Source organism: Apis cerana, linkage group LG15 (assembly GCF_029169275.1).
Source record: "Apis cerana isolate GH-2021 linkage group LG15, AcerK_1.0, whole genome shotgun sequence".
Lineage (NCBI taxonomy): Eukaryota > Metazoa > Arthropoda > Insecta > Hymenoptera > Apidae > Apis > Apis cerana.
Window position 1 is genome coordinate 3656091 of NC_083866.1, and position 16657 is coordinate 3672747.

Here is a 16657-nt window from a genome sequence, read left to right on the forward strand (position 1 = left end):
ATCCTATCCCATCAAAAGATCCAAAAATTAAATTTCTAAATTCGATTTACCTAAATCCACATTATCCGTATTAATTTTCCAACCACTTAATCATCCTCGACCATCCGTCTCATGTGAAAATTTCCCCTTGAACGAACTCTTCGAATCGATCAAGAAACCTACGATTTCCATTCGATTCGAACGGTCATTTCCACTCTTCATTTCCCTTCCTCCTTGTCCCATTTCCACCAATCCTATCTGGTCCATTTCGTGCCGTTGGTCCCGTTTTCGTGACCGAGAAACGCATCGCGATATCAAACTCGAAGAGAAAGAAACCGATTGGGGAAAAGCTGGCGATAACAACGGGGGAAGAGGGTTGATAACGGGTGGAACGAGTCTCCTCGAAGAGAATGGCCGTTAAATCGACGAGAAGAATCGAGTGTAACCGATACACGTATTGTCCTGGAGGGTTAGGTTGAGGGGAGGGAGATGTCTCGGTGGAAATATAAGATACCGGTTGGATTTATATTGTTGATTGAAGATGGGTGATTTTTTTAAAGGAAACGTGATTTTCTTGGTTGAATTGTTGAGATCTTGATAGAGAGTAGCTTGATTCGTTATTCTAAATTTTATATATATCATGAAATATGAAATATAAATTTATTCTTTCATTTTTTTAATATTTATTAAAAAAATAAACTTCTGATTGCATTAAAAATTTTGTTTAATTACGGATTTTAAGTATCGATCGATTATTTATAACGATCTTTATTTTTATTTCAAATGTATACGTATCATCGATTCCAATCTTCCCCAATTTTGGGGGAGGTTATAAGGGGATATAAGATCGTGCGATTTCAAGAAAACTGAGACAGGATTAAATGACTTGTAAGTGATCGAGGGGATCGAGGTTCCCCCACTGATATCGAATCAGGACAATAAATTCATTTCTTGGTTTGCGAATTGTTCCGGAAGAGATGTAAGCGATTCACGAAAATATTCCACCATCCGAAGATATAATTTTGTCCTTACATTTTTTGAATAATATCAACGCAAATAAAAAGGAAATATTTAAACATTTCACCTTTTCAAAATCTGATAAAAAGAAATAACTTTTTTGTCAATTAATACTGTGAGAAAATATATATTATCTTGCAATTTGTTTTTCATAAAAAAAAAATTAACAAAATTACTTCCTTCAGATCTATTTAAATATAAGAGAGATCGAAGAATTTTAATTTTTCACAAAAATATCATGTTCAAATTTGGATCACAAAAAGTAATTATCATGCGGAGGATCAGAGATTTCGTACTAAAAAATAATGCGTGGCGTGGAGGTTTCCACGTGATAAGATTACTCAACAACGGATACAATTGCTTCGAGTTGCAGAGAGAAACGTGATCACAAACGATCTTGTTCCTCGAGGAACGTGATTTGGAATAAAAATGTTCATTTGCACCTCTTAACGCCTTCTGCAATCATAAGAAAAGTGATTGTTTCCTTTTACTTCTTTAGCTTCGACAAATTTGAGAAACTTGAAAATTTGTTCAATTCAACTTTCTTTTTTCATTTTCTAAATACTTAGATTTCCAAATTTTCCGATAAACAATTTCCTATGAAGTCAAATTTACAAATCCTTAAATTCTCGATTTCTTTATTCAAAAAATTTACCCACCTAACCTAAAAATTAAAATTTACAAAAATTAAAATTTATATCGAAATAGTATCGGAAGAGAAATGAAATATTCCATCCCATTTGCAAGAGCTTCAATCTGGTTTCGGCGCAAAAAATCGACTGAAAACATTCTTCTTTCAAGAATAATCGCTTTAAACCCAGTATCCCCCTATTTATTTCCTAGGAAGAAAAAAGTTATAAATAGGGGACTCATCACAGGAGTCTCTAATCAAGGCAAAAATCCTCGTTCACGATGAAAACCGCTCTGTAACAACGTCGAGGATGAGAAGGTTACTCGATATGCTACACCCTCGAATAGAACGAAGGGAGGGGAAACACGAGAGATAAAGAATTTCATGGCGAACCCAATCTACGATGCGTTTACGTTAGAGAAACGAAGATGGCGATCGTGATAAGTTTACGGTTAATTCATGTGAATTATGACCGTGATGCGGCAAAAAAAAAGGTCGACATTGGATGAAAAACTGTTTCCTCGCCACAGGACACTCGCCTTTTTTTTTCTTTTTCGTTACATTAACCCTTTATAACCGGATTTTTCTTTGGTTACGAGAAAGAGGGGAAAAAATGAGAGGTTAGGTTTTGCTTGAAAGAGAAATAAGGATTAACGTTCGTTGATTCTTTGATATAAAAATGAAATGATTGATAATTAATGGATTTGCATATAAAATATCCCTAGAAAATTGTTATTTATAATTATAAGAGTTCTTTTTTCTAATTTAGGATGATTAAAAATTAGTTAATTCATTCTTTTCTGATAAATTATATACACTTTGATTAAAAAGATGCATTAGGAATTTTAATAATTTTAAGATTAAACGAGCTATGTGAGATAAGACAATTCTTTCTCCATTTTTTTTTTTTTTTTAGATAAAACTGACATTAATAGTTTTTATCTTAATTATTATTGATTATAGATTTCCATTCTTTTCTTTTATTTTACACTTTAAACCATTAAAATATGGATATGAAAAATAGATAAAAAATATAAACAAAATTACATTAGCGTTACCAAAAATTTTTCCAATCAAAAATAATTCTTTTCAAACATAATTTTATCATTAATTACATATTTCATTAGGAAAACAATTTAACGTTTCAACTTTCTAACAAAAACTTATTGAAAAATAAACATTTCAAGAAATTCAATAATTGAATCATTATAAACTGCTCTTTAATTAAAAGTCAGTTTGTCGTATCTAAAAAAAAAAAAAAGAAAAGGAAGAAAACAATATTATTATAAAGTCTCATATATACACATAAGTTAATATCCTAATTAGAAAAGGTCAATCGTGCGTGATTAATCGAGATATCGTAATCGCGGGTGAAACAACGACTCGATTGATCGCGAGTCATCATACGTCTCGATTGTTTATCGATCAATATTGACGGTTGTCTTTGTTACCGACCGTTTGCGGATATATCGAGTCCGCTCGTTCGACTTTATCGAATAATCGAAACGCGATAGTCTCGCGGGTACAGTAATGGCGGCTACTTGAACGGCCAGTGAACGGACCATTGGGAATTTTCGTCGTGTTACACGAGTTCCACTCGACTGGTTCGCTGTGGCACGGTGTGGGATTTGAAATCGATGCTTCGAATAAGGGAGTCAGATTGTTTCGATGCCTCGTTGTGTGGCCATCAACGCCGTTGAAATTGGTTGGACGAGATTGAAAATATTGTAGAAATTCGGCAAAGTTGCAGAAAGGTTATTTTTCTCTACAATTTCGATGATTTTCGAGGATATTAATTTTTCTCTATATATGCAGCTGACGGTTTTAATTTTCGAAAAAAGGATCGCTGCTATATCATTACGTAGAATTTCGCATGCGTGAAAGTTGGAAATTGGAGGATTAAAATTTATGGATCGATGGAAATGTGTTATTTTTAATAAATTCGAAGCCTTTGATAAAATTAGTCGATTAAAATTCGAATGCAAATAAATTGACAAATACAAATTTAATCAACATCAATCGAAATAATTTTACAGATGTCGAAGTTGGCGAAAATTTAAACAAGTTTATTCACCAAATATAAACATTTTATCATTGGACTACAATTTAGATATAAACAATTAAATTTATTTGATAATAAAATACAAATATAAATCCAAGGCAATATCACATTTCTTAAAATATATAAAATATTATTTGCAATCATTGAAATTGAAACTAGCCACATAATAGACTTACTCTTTTATTAGTTAACAATGATACCTTTGTTTGACAAACATCAGACTGTAATCGAATCTCTCTGTTATCTTCCCTCCATCCTGTATCCATATTTTTCTTTGAGTCGACTACTTGCTTCGACGCGATCAAACAACTCGAATGTCGTAGGAAAACATTCCTTGAAATCGATCCGAAAATAACTCGCGTAGTAATTGACAGGGAAAGATTTCGATGTTGAGCTAAAATTTCATTTCTTTGAAAAAATTGTATAGAAATTATTGAACATCCAATCGTTAACGTACGAGTGTTCGATTAATTTTTGTTTGTACTACTTAAGAAAGTATACATGGAAACTCGTTCTTTTAACTTCTTCTCATCTCCTCCAAATAATTCCAATACCCAAATTACCTGTTCCTCCTCTTCTAAAACATCCAACTTCTCTTCGAATCCACGACTATATCCGAACACTCGACAAATTCCCGGATATGTTGCCCGCAATTCGAAACAATCCATTAATCGATCCTCGAACGGCTATTAGACAAGAACAACACAACAGAGAGATCGTAGTCAATCGAGTTCGTTGGACAGGTCGATCGATCAAAACATATATATATATATATATAGAGCATTAGAATTGTTCGCATAACTAACTGCCGTCGCCATTACACGGCCAGGGATCCCGAATCTGTTTATCTTCTGAGAGATAAGGGGATTAAGGACAGGCCGGCTACGCAGGTGGGCAACCGGAAATCACTTTGACCCGAGATAAGGCGGAACTTTGGATAATCGGCAAGACGATGGTGTGTGCATTCGAAGGAATTATGGGACGCTGCGTAATAGTTGGACGGTGTGTTCGAGAGGGATGAGCAGATGGGGTGGTTGTCCAGGCGTATGATTTATTAATGTTGTTTACTCGAGGGAAGATAATACGACGGTGGGTCTTATTCGACAATTTTAAGAGTAATATTCAATCGTGATAAATTTGCTGCGAAACTCTTTGAATCTGTTAGATGTTATTAATAATAAGTTAATAAGTTTATATTTTTTCTTGCATTTCTATAACGATCATACCTTTCGTTTTAATCATTCGTTGATTAGAGGGAATAGGATATTTTGATTGTTTTATGATAATAATATTGTTTAGTTATTTTAAAATTTATATTAATTAAGTATTATCTTGATTAACTTCAAGATGTATTTACAACCTTCTATCAACTGTAATGTATAAATAATTTTAAAAATTTGAAAAAAATGATCATTCTTCTCGAGCCTCTCACAAACCAAGAGAAAAAGGCGTTTCTTGTTTGGAAACAGTTTAGAATTGCAACTTTACTGTCGAGATGTGCCTACTTCCTTCACGTGATCGTTAATAGCAATGGCCAAGAAAGGAGTGTCCAGTAACGGTGTAAACAGTTTGCTGGAGAAAGGGGGTTGGAATTGGAGAGCACGGAAGTATTAAAGAGGCGGAATAAAAGATATTTGCCAGGGCCTCCCCCTCTTTCCAGCCATGGTTTCTCGATTTTCACCCGCTTTTCCCTCGCGTTTCACTCGTCGAAGTCCTTCCTTTCCGGCTGATCGAATTCTTTTCGTCCTCTTTGCCCGTCGATTCCGTCTATCTTGTCTATTTTTTCTCTTGAAAAGAATTGCATGGATAAATTGGGAACAAGTCGAAAGAATTTTGTCGCTCCCCTTTGAAGACCTTTCGATTTTTCTTTCTTAATTTCCGAAAGAACCTCCCCTTCCTTTGACGAACCCTTTTATCTTTTCTTATTAGATTATATCAAAAATGTATGTTCCTTGATCGAATTCTTTTGTATAGCCTTGAATTTTCTCGTTCAAGAGATTATAATATTATTAAATTGTAGTTTTTGAAATGTATAACATAGTTAGTTAACGAAGGATGGAAGAGTTGCGAGAATAAATTTTAATATTTTGCTAAAAGACAAAAATTGAAACAAATTTGTTTTTTTAAAAATCTTGTTATTTTTCTTTTTCGAAAAATTTTCTCATTTCGTTCCATTTCTTTCTCGTTTATTCGTTTCAATAGACAGGAAAAGGTAATTCTCGGTGAAAGAAAGGAATTCGGAGAAGAAGATCGTGGAAAAAACTTTCCTTTTTTTCACCTGGTTCGACTATCTTTCAAACTATTTTCCTTCTGCGACACTCTACTTTCCTTTTTCGTTATCCCACAAATTTCCGAGAGCTATTCGATAGATGGTGATCCAGAACGATTTTCTACTTTCGTATGTAATCGTTTGTCAATTATTTTTATACTATAATTATTGTTTTTATATATAATTTGCTTAAAAAATTCGCGTGTAATTTTAATTACATCCAGACAATTAGTTCGTGTCGAATAATTTTAAAAATTGTTTAATAAAGAAATTACATAAAAAAGAAACGAAGGAAGAGCGAAGAAGAAAAATTTCTCAAATATTTCCAATTTCCTTCAAAAATAGTCTAAACAATTCTCCAAAAGAATAATTATAACCAAAAGAAAAATTAACAAAGAATTCTTCGGATCCTGATTTTAATCTTCCGGAAAAATTACCATAAATCTTTCATTATTTAGGAAGGAAAAAAGTGTGTGTGTGTGAGAGAGAGAGAAGGAGGGGGGAAACAAAGAAAGATGAAAAAGTACTCGAGTAAAAAAAAAAGAAAGAAAGAAAGGGGGAAAGAAAAACACACAGACTTTTCATTCCATTAACTTCAATTCCACGGATGGCAAAAGAACCGAGCCATTAAAGCACTCAACATCGACTACGTTTTGCCAGACGACGTAACCGCGATCCTTCGTCGAATTCCAATTAGTCGAGCGATCAATTCCTCGGTCGGCGGGAAGGAGCGCACTCGTTCCGATCTATTCCCCGCCTCGAATCGTCTATTAATAGAGTAGTATAGCCCGGGTAGATTTGATTTCGATAATGGAGCAGCCGCGTAGGTGTGCGGCCTGCATGCAATACTCCTGATTTTGCTAATGGAGGATAATTTAGGCGGCAATTAAGACCTCGATCGAATACACCGTCGGTGTATCCAAACTATGTATATTCACGATCTGTAAATCCCCCAAATGATGAATTTTTTTTTTTTCTTTTTAGGAACCTTTTCCACTCGTAATTGTTTTGAGAAACTTTTAGACATTAACTTTTAAATTTAATGTACGACGTTTGTTCTAATTGTTTCTCTCCCTTCGTAGAAAGATCAAATAATGAAGTTCCTTATTTTTCTTTTTTTAATTCTAACGTATAACGTATAAATGGATGAATTGGAATCGAAAACGAGCAATTTTCTTATGAATTATCCTAATTGATTATTGAACGATTAATCCGAGAGCGTTCGAGAAATTTGCCTAAAACAGGTCCGCCATCTTGAATCTAACCTAACTTTAACAGCGAAATCCATCAAGACGGATGGGAAAATAATTACGGGACCGTCTGAGCGTCGTTGTTTCCATTTCTTTTGCTCGTACGAGGGAGAGGGGGGGAAGAAGAGGAGTGAGAAAGAAACTAATGAAAAGAGAGGGGAAAGTCATTTGTCTCGTTGAGCGAATGCAATACAAAGTAGCGCTGTTTAGCGCTGGCTCTCGCGAAAGATCATCCCCTTCGTTCCCTCTTTCTTCCTTCCTTCCTTCTTCTTCCTCCTCATCATCCTCATTCTCCTCCTCTTCTTCCAGTTACCCTCAACCAGGGTGCACGTAATTTGCACGCGACGAGCCTGGGGCTAGACGGGATTTACAGACACGACGAGCATACATGAGAAACATTAAAAAGTTCCCTTGTGTCCGTACGTGTTCTGACAACGATTAAGCTCACGACCGTTTGTTTATTCGGGTTGATAAAGAGCTTTTCTTTTAATTGCCAACTCGAATTATTAAGTGGAAAATACACGGGTATAGTTTGTCTCTCGAATAATTATAGTTTTTGCTATGTATTATTTTTGATTGGAAAATGTGGAATTGATTTCTCTGTAATATAATATTTTTTACACTGGACAGGAATCTTATCGTCAGTTATTAACCACGATTAATCTGTGTTTCAATTCAGAATGCAAGAGTTAACAAAGTTGAGCATTAACACGATTGAAAAAGTAACGAGTTAAAATTAAAATTAAGTTTAAGTTATTATATGCAGTTATTCGATGCTTTGAATAATAAATTATTGAAGTAAGTTTGTTCTTAATATTATTTTTGTCTATTATAATTTGCGCGGGAAAGATTACGGATTCGGAACGAATCGGAAAAATTCGGATAAATTCGGGCGGAATCGGGTAAGTTCGGGCAAGATCGGGCGTAATCTTTCGTTGGGAATTCGACACGTGAATAATCGGATACAATCGATTCAAGAGCTCGATTCATTATCTAAAAAAAATCTTTAATTATCTATATTTTGCTGCTCTATGACTCTATTATGCATTGAAATAATTCAGAAGTTGAATAATATGATAAGCTTCATAATAAATTGAATAACTTTAAATATTTAAAATGGAATTTTTTTTTCTTTTTACTTAAATTGATTTTAAAGAATTAAATTAATAAATCAAACAAAGAAAAAATTTTTATAAAAGTGGATTAATTATATAAGTTTTTATCGTCGTGATGAAAATACATTTTTCTGAATTTTCAGTGCTCTCCAACAAAGTTTCAAATGAGTTTTAGCTTCAAATGTTTCGAGACGATGGAATGGAACAATGTGCTTCCTTTGTCTTTTCACGATCTATAATGATAACATATTATTGCACGTGAGTGATTTCGTATATAGTTTTACGTTAAATTTATATTCTATACAATAGACAACATTTTACATTTAAATATTACATTTTAGAAGATTCGATCTTTTTTATTTTCTACTAAGAATATTCAAATTGTCGTCTATTTGCATGGAAAGAGAAAAGTTTGAAATAATATAGGGAGAAATTCATGAACTGCAGATTCGACGATAAGATAAAAAAAAAGATTGAACGACGTCTCGAAGACAAATGAATTTCTTGTGAGATAGTTTTCTATCTTTTCGTTTATTGGGTGGTTAATGAAACAAACTCTGAGAAAATTTAAATATAATTATGCAATAATTATTAAATTCTCTCGTTCTATCATTAACTTTTCAATTATCTCCAAATACTAAAATAAATGCTAAAGTAAATTAAAATTCTAAGCAGCTTGCGAACTAACTTCATTTAAATTCAAACCATTATCTCACGAATCACGATAAATATCGCTAAAAAAATTAGTTATATTAAAAATATAACAAATAAAATTCTTCTTTGAAACAAAATTTCAATCAAAGCATTGCAATAGAAATATTTATCGAAAGTAAACAAAATTTTTATTAATTATATCGTTAATTTAACTAACTAATTTTATTAAAATAGAAAGAGAAGAAAACTACAATTTAACCTTAAATTAAAACAATAATTAAATTTAATTTTCAATTGAAGGTTAAAATTCCCTATTATGACTTAATTAAAATTCCCTAGAAGAAGAGGTGTCATGGCTGCGCAATTCGATAGTTTTTTCCAAACAGAAACACGTTTATCAGTCCGTTGGCGATAGTTTTCCACCAGTAAGTGTCTTTTCTCATCTCGACGAGCCCTCGAATCGATCGTATCGGACGTTCTAGATCCGCTCGAGCGTGTGTCAAGAGGTTGCAGTTGCAAAGTATTCTATCGGATTACTCCCGTGGAACCGATTCGTCGAAAGCATCGTGAGAGGCCTAGTGTTCTTCACTTTCATGCGTATTTACGAGAAGAGAGAAAAAAAAAAGTATCATGCTATACACCTTTGTTTCTATGTTTTCCTTTGTCCCCTTTTGTTCGCTTTTCCCTGTTATTTTCTTGTTTTGTTTATGTAATGAATATGTGCGTTGAGAGTTTTATTTTTTCCTTTTCTTTTTTTTCTTTTTTTTTTTGGTTTTGTTCGCTTCAATATTTATTTGTTCAACGAGATAAAGCTTCGTTTCTTTTATTTAACCAGATTAATAATATTTAATGGAAATAATAATGTTTCTGATATAGTAATTCATGTTAATAAGGAATTAAAATTCGAATAAATAAATGAATAAATTTTGTTTTATACTTTTTTATTTAATGAGATTAAATAATATTTAGTAAAAATAGTAATATTTTAATGTAATAATAATTTTATGAATGAAAATTTATTAATTAAATGATTAATAAGTACACTTATTTCAATATTTCTTTATAAATATTACAATTTATTTTATTTTATTTTTTTATTTTTTTTATTTAATAAAACAAGATATAAGTGTGATATTTCGCGTAAAAATTGAACACGGTTAAAATGCAAATAGATATTAAATAATTTCCGAGTGTGAAATTTTTCAATTAACAGTTAAATTATCAAAGAATTATTATTCCGTTATTTTTCCCTCCTAATTTTCATAAAATTGAAATAAATAAATATCCTCTTTTCTCTCCTGATAATTGTCCATTCATCAGGAAAATTGCCAAAAGGTTACTATTTCGTATAAAATTGGTTAGAATTTGTTCAAATTAATTTTCTGCGATTTCATGAAGTGAAAATAAATACGAATAAATATTTTGTTCCATTGCAAAATATTTAACGGGCAAAAATTGCAAATATAAAAGATTCGTAAATTTAATAATTCATAACATTAATCCTCTAGATTTCAATATTGCGACATTTATTTCGAAAATATGTCGAAAATATATTCAACTGTGAATTAATATTTTCCTTTTTGTGAAAAATTAATCATGATATTATATATATAATTAATACGAAAAATAATTAAAAGTATATTAAATTTCTTACCGCATTTAACAGTATTTTCATTCAATCAAAACTCGATATTTGCGAAGTTATATATGAGTTATAGATATCATATTGAAAAGTAAGGTTATGTTGTTCAAATACTTATTACGTTCTTCGACATCTTACCTGATCCAAACCGAAATTCCACCCTTCCATAAACAAAGAAAAAAACTCTTGACCACATTTGAACAAAAAATTCAAATCGAGCTAAAAATCTCTGTTTAATTCCAATCCCATTAGCTAAGCAAATATTTCCGCGAAACGAATTTATCGTAAACACCGTTCTGCAAAAGTGTTTCGACGAGAAACATGCATAATGCATGGAAAAACATTTCCAATCCGATCGTTCGGGTAAAATATTATTATTAATTCCGCGATCCTATGCAAATGGCGAATCACGCCGTGGCAGATCAGCCGCGATTCATATCTCGCTTCCATCTCTCGGTCCATCGATCTGTGCGAAAAATAAAACGAAATAAAAAAGAGAGAGAGAGAGAGAGAGGTGGGGAGGGAAAAAAATGGCTCTCGAAGAGGTTCGTTTACATTCAAATGGACCGTGACGAATGAACAATTGATTCGAAACTACCAGCCTATAAATGCGGCTTTTCCATGCTCCAAACGAGAAGATTCGAATTGTAATTCGAACGGTGAACGATTTGTTTAATCCTTCAACGATGGAGCGAGGGTGACATAGTGGATGGCGGAAAAAATATATAGTATATTTTAAATATTGTATTTTTTGGATGTTTCAGATTTTGAAGGATTTTTTTTTTCCTTTTAAGTTGATTGTTAATTTGTTTCAAACTTTTTCATGTAGTATAGATTTTAAAAGTTGTATACTATTTAGAATTTTGTCCTAGGTTTTTTGAATTATTTATATTTGAAAAAATGAATAGGAATTTTGTTTTTAATTGGTTGTACTAAATTAAGTAAATTTAAGATTTTGTGTTCTCCAAGAAGTTTGTTCATTTGAAAAATTGGAAAAGAGAAGTTATTTATTATCTTATATTTAGAAATGAATAATATCATGTATAATTATATTTTATGTACAAGTAAATTCATCCATATAAAATTTTTCACGATAGAATAAAAAAAAATTTATCACGAGAATAAAAATTAATCGCGCAGTGGAGATTTGCATATTAATCGTATCTGTCGTTTTAATTATTCCATATTCCATACATGTTCTTTCTTGAAGCTTCAATTTTACATAACCTAAAATATATTCGATTCGTTCCAGATGATTACGGAGAACAAAATCAAATATCTTATTGCAATTTTCAATCAGAAAAGAAATTAAGTGTCATAAATTTGAAAAAATTGCCTTCAAAATTGGAATAAATAAATCAAAATATTAAATCATTTATTATCTAACGATAAGTGATTTATTTAATATCATGCAAAAATATAATCCACCAAGGCACGGTAATTTTTAATATACTATATAATAGTATAATAATAAAATAATATTCAATCAGAATATTAATAATTAGTAAAATATCTTCAAAGCAAATAATTGATAAGGCAAAATAATTAATCAAAACATGATAATACAATACATGATACAATAAAGTAATTACTGACTTTAATCAGTCAGAGCAGAGTAATTGATAAGAGTAATCTTAATTAGAAATGATAAAGAGAAAGACAAAGTAATTGTTCATGACACAATAATTGATGAAGTAATTGCCAGTAATCTTCAGAATAAAGATTGATAAAACGTAATAATTCATAAAGCACAACAATAAGTAAGTCATTGTAATATCACAGTACAGTAATTGCCAAGACATTAGTCAGTGATAATTGATGAACACAATAATTGACAGTAAAAGCACCAATAATTGACTGAATAGAGTAATTGATAAGGCATATTAATCAGAACACAATAATCAGTAATTGGTACAGGTTAGGATGTACTAATCTAAGTAAGACACTATATTCAAGGTATGGTAATCAGTCCCCCTAATTTCGCTATCTTCGTCCTATTATATACATAAATTACCAATCAGAACCAAACATTCTACCATAAACTTCAACTCTACAGTGTTAAAACGATGTCCATGTAATTATGGACAAACCTTTAAAAGGAAAGACGAACTTATAATCATCCACGTGTCTCGCTTCAAGAAAATGAAACTCTAACGAGAAGAAAAGGATGCCGGAGAGCAGAAGAAAGGCTCGAGGATAATAAAACCAAAGGGGAATCTTTTGTCTCGTACCTTCGAGAATTATTCTCTCCGTGATTCTCGAATTCTCTCGCGTCTTGTCGCCAACTTCTCCTTCGGCATGTCTTTCCTCTCAATTAAGAAATTCTTAGAAAAGAACGAGTTTCCCAACGACGATCCTGTTGCTCGGCTGTATTCCTCGAGATAATAAAAAGGTGAGGGACAAATCCCTTTACTATCTCTCGCGAAAAGGAAGACGTCGTTTCATGGATCTGGCTAGACATCATTCCTGCATTTGTCTTCACATTTTCCACGCGATGATGGCCGACATTGAGTCGACACGAGGAGGATTTTGAGGTTAGGTTTCGTCACGTGATATTTAAAAGCTTCGAATTGTAGCGAGAATCGTGGGCAAAAGAGTTCAAGAGGGCAGAAGAGATAAAAAAAAGTGGAGATGCGAAAAATAAAAAATAGGATGGGAATTAAATTAATCGAATTTTTATGCATTTAGATTGTCTATTGAGATTTAGACAAAAAATAATTTCAATTTTAGAAAAAATTCTGTGAAAAAATAATGAAATAAATAAAATTGAATTTCTATGATATTAAAAAAAATTAATAAAATTATATTGGAATAAATCAATCGTCTATATCTTGTTCTTTTGATTTTAATCGAACAATAAGAAATATATAGAAATTTAATAAGAGGTAAGAATAGAGAAAAAAGAATATTCTTGGTAGAATAGGATATATAATAATCTTCTTTACGGATATTAAATGACCATCTAGAAAATAAGAAAATAATCGAGTAGTATAATATATATAGATAAAAACTTGAATCTCACTATTCTACTTACAACTTTATATTTTTTAATTGATTTCTTTGACGAAATTACGTATTAATTGTATACTTTTAATTTTATAAAAGTATTTTTCTAAAATAATTTAAATGATATAAGAAAATAAAATAGAAATGGATAATTCTTATACTTCTTATAAATCAATAATCTAATTCTTCACTGTAATAGTTAAAATAAAATACATTTTTTCCAATCATATCTGATTAATGTAATCAAATTGAATAAAATATTCAAAGCAAAAGCGTGTCAGAATATCTTTTCACTTATATCTGTAATTTCTTTTCCATAACTAAGCAAAATAAATACAATATTTATACAATAAAAAAAAGTTTTCTTACAGCAATAAATTAGCTTAAATCAAGACGCTAACGAGACACCTCAAATAGATTCTTATTTCAAATGAAACTCGAACACTTAATACCTTCGACTCTTAAAAATAAAAAGAGATCTTAATAAAATCAAGAGACAAAAATTTAAATAACACTCCACCACTAATTTTCAATACAATTTCGTCCAACTCTAATGATGCTTTTCCAGTATCCACATTGCCTATAATCATATTGCTCTCCAAATTTCACTCGATTAAGCCCTGAAGGAATATCCTTTTCCAACCGCTAACGCTGCATTTCTCGACGATACGCTTCAACCTTTTTAAACTTTCTCGACGATACGGGGGGAAAATACTGAGTAAAGGGGCAAAGGAATGAAATCCTTCGAAAACGTTTCGAATCATGCAAATTCCGGGGGCACAAATTTCTGATCTCATCCGGATGCTGACGTTTCAATTCCAGAAAAGTGGATGCCAGGCCTGGATACGGATCATGTTTTCGTGGAATTGGACGTCCGCGAAACAAGTATCGATAAAATAGAGTGGCGTTCCGTGTTCACGGTCACGGGATATATCTTGGATCCGCGACAGAAGTGATTTCCACGTGCAAAATATCGCTTTATAAGAATGATGCACGGGGAGTGATATAGTCGGAAATGGCTTCGAACGAAACTCACGAGTGCAAGTAGCAGGTGTTCCATCGAGACTCTCCGCTGTTATATCATAATCCATCGCTTATATTGGATTCCACGAGCTATGGGGAAGATGATTATGCACGGGGTTTATTAATGGTTAAAAAGCTGGGCTTATGTGGTTTTCTTTCTTTTTAATTTTTAATCGATTTTGATAAATGTTTTTTATCAAACTTGTAATTGATGTATCAATTTTAACAATATCAATAATTGAATGATGTCGTCTACAAGTAGATCGTGGATATTTATCTAGAAATTTAATTCGTTCGTTTTCATATTTAACTGTTTGAACATCTTATTAAGTATCTTAAACTATAATTAACATGTTTAAAATTATAACATATAACAATACAAAAATATATATTCCCTATTATTTTATTTTGTTTTTAATAAATAATAACCTAACCTCTCTTAACCTTTCACTCAGTCAAAATATAATTACAATTATAAAAAGATGACAACAAAGATATAATTATAAAAACATAAATGTCCTTTACCTTTCCAATCCTCCTCTCCACGACTATCGAATTCCACGATTAACCGCGAGAAAGTATGGAATAACGAGAACCGGTCAAAATAAGAAATCCACAGGCAAGAGACACGCGCACGTCGAGGCACTCTTTCCATATAAAGGCGTTTCCTCGCAGACAAGGATGTCAATGCATGATCGCACGTGGGCGGACGTGGAAAACCAGCTTCGAGCCAACTTTGGAACGGAGGAAGGTGAACAGGATGGAGAGACACGGTGGGTCTCGCGACCCGAAAAATCGAAAAACGTTGAACGATGACGTTCGAAGGGAGAAGCTGTCTTTCACTCTTACGCGCCTTTTCGATGAAAATCTTCTCCGGAAGGCATGCACGACACCTTTGAAACGTTCTTTGACACGAGAAGATGCTTGGCGAGGCTTAAAAAAACGATGTCTTTATTCCGACTCGGAATTTCAAGGAATCGTGGATATTTCGGGGAGGAAAATTTCTTTGCTATTCTTTTCTGTCGATGGTTTTGATTGAATTTTCAAAGAATTGTCATTTTTGCTTTTTTTTCTGTGAGAAATGAATTTTTTCTTTTCTATTATTTAATTGGAGGTAAAGAATGGTTTTGAAGGTTTAGTAAAAATATTGTATTTTAGGATAATAATTGCATGAAAAAGAATGTACAAATTGTAAATTCGTTGTAAAGTGAAAGAAAATTTATTATGATTCTAATTCTAATTTAATTTATTCTTAATTTTTAAAAGATGCTATAAATAATCCAATCTAAATCAATTTCGCTAAAAAGTCAAATCTAAAATTTTATTTAAAGCTACTAAAAATAACCTCGATTTGCTCTCGCCAAATTTCTCACAAATATTAATCTATATTAAATCAAATTCAATTTAAAATAAAATCTGAAACTTTATTTACATAAAAACAGATCACAGCGATTAGTAATTAAAACAAAATAACATATAAATTTAGCAAATTTTTCTCAGATATAACTTATATTAAATAAATAAAGTATTATTTAGATAATCATAGTATTTCAACTTAGAATAACTTTACCTTAATCGATGTAACCAAATATTATAAAATATTACTAGAACTTGCAAACGAAATATTTCTAGAAATAATCCAACCAATCTCTCAGAAAAACTAATCAAATCTCGAAAATGTTACTCAAATAAGATAAACGATTCGACTAACGCAATGTGATGTCACGATCGTTCATCATTGTGATCCATGTTCAAAGCAAATCGAAATTTTCGTTGATGATGATCGTGGTAGGTTTACAAACGACCCGAGGCGTTCGTGTATCGAGTAAACATTACATCGTAACACGGCGTCATTTACGTGGTCGAAGGCGATTTCACAAGCCTTTGAAGCCGTCCTATCGATCCGAAAACGTCGATCGACTTCATAAATGCGATTTGCGAATTCGAACGGTTCAAAATGGTGGACCGCGTGAAAGGAACATAGAGACAGAGATGAATGGGTGAAGACA

The 16657-nt window shown here is 31.9% G+C and overlaps 1 protein-coding gene across 2 annotated transcripts in view; it reads right to left on the bottom strand.

Moving 5' to 3' along the window:
• The window catches only part of LOC107997992 (attractin), a 140839-nt gene that overhangs the window by 46851 nt on the left and 77331 nt on the right, over positions 1–16657 (bottom strand). The window lies entirely within an intron of this gene.